The sequence below is a fragment of the Echinops telfairi genome, unplaced genomic scaffold, assembly GCF_000313985.2.
Source record: "Echinops telfairi isolate 266 unplaced genomic scaffold, ASM31398v2 ScPeMD7_34;HRSCAF=130, whole genome shotgun sequence".
Taxonomy (NCBI): Eukaryota; Metazoa; Chordata; class Mammalia; order Afrosoricida; family Tenrecidae; genus Echinops; species Echinops telfairi.
Window position 1 is genome coordinate 1,109,630 of NW_022103931.1, and position 1,652 is coordinate 1,111,281.

General features: G+C 41.7%; 1 pseudogene; it reads left to right on the top strand.

The window, feature by feature from the left end:
* The window catches only part of LOC101654152, a 7,938-nt pseudogene extending 6,286 nt beyond the window's left edge, over positions 1–1,652 (top strand).

Genomic DNA, 1,652 nt, shown 5'->3' on the forward strand with positions numbered 1-1,652 from the left:
AATGTTGGACTTGTGGGCTTGGGCAGCACTGGGTAGGGATGTTTTCTTGATGTGCACTGAACCTTTATATAAAATTCTCTTATACATGAGTTTCTGTGGATTTGTTTCTCTAAAGCACCTAGACTAATACACTACCTAACACATGGAGTGGGGTGGAGGTGTTGTTACAGAGAACACACCACAGGCTGTGTAGCTTGATGACACCTTGTGAATGTATGTGCTACAACAAGCCCTGTAGTTGTACCTGCTGATGTGGTCTGTCTGGAGAATAAACCTGGATTGTTTTGCCTCCTCCCACCCCACCAAAAAGACAGCTCATTATTATGCAAGGCAGTTTGAAACAAGCATGATAAAAGAAGCCCAAGTAGTCTAATTTACAGAAGGATGAGGAAGAGGAGAAGGAGAGAAGAGGAGGAGGGGGGAGGGGGAAGGGGAGGAGTTGTGGTTAATCTTCAGAGAGGCCAACAGGAAAAGGTGGTATTTGAGTTAAGCATTCTGAAGGATAAAAATGTTAATGATTGGAGAACAAGGACATTTAAAGCTTGAGAATTTTGAGAGTCAAAGGCCAGGAGATGTGAAATGGACTGACCTAGCCCCAAACAGGAATTATAGAAGTTTAGGATTTGTGGAGGGATTTTGTACAAAAATACTCCGGCAAAACCAGATCATTTAACTAAACTAAAATTTTTGGACTTAAATCTGTAGGCAAATTGTTGAGAAAAAGAAAGGTGTGATTCAAAATTTCTCACTAAAGAATAAATCTGACAGCAATGTGATGTTTGTAGCAAGGGGTTATAAGAGTAGAAGCAGGGAGCAACTATTACAATAAACCAAGGGAAGGGTGATGATGACTTTGACCATGGAAATGGCAAAAAGAAACTAAACCAACTCACATCGCAAAGGCCCAGAGCGCAGCTCCCCAGCCCCCGCTGCCTCCTCCTCCTCCTCTTTTAATGTGGCTCCAGCTGGAGGCAGGACCCAGGCGCCCAGACTTGCCACCAGACCCGGAGCAGCTCAGAGGCAGTGAATAATAGCTCCTCAAGTCTGCAATTTAAAAAAGAAAGGGCCTCCAATAAAACTACAGTGCAGAAAATGGGATCGAAACAGAATGGAAAGAGTGAAAAAATCTAAGAGGCTGAACCTGAAGAATGTGTGGTAGAAAAAGTATTGGACAAACCAGTTGAGAATGGAAAGGATTTCCTAGAATGGAAGGGATTTACAGATGCTGATAATACTTGGGAACCCGAAGAAAATTTTGATTGTCCAGTTTGAAACTTCGATTGAAGTTTCTATCTGAATTCTCAAAAAATGGTACAACAAGGAAGTCTTTATTTGACAATGAATCTGACCACAGCAAGTCGAAGAAGAAAAGAGATATTACTGACAAACCGAGGAGCTTTGTCGGAGGCTTTGATCCTGAACGAATAAGTGATGCCGCAGACAGGGGTGAGGAATGACTTTTTCTCATGAAATGGAAACATTTAGATGAGGCAGACTTGGTGTTGGCAACAGACACAAAACATGAAATGCCCTCAAATGATAATTGAGTTTGGTGAAGTGAGACTAATTTGGCATTATGTCCGGAAGATGATGCTCAACGATTGTTTGCATTCCTACATATATATAATTTGGGTCTTGGCTTTTTGTTTTGA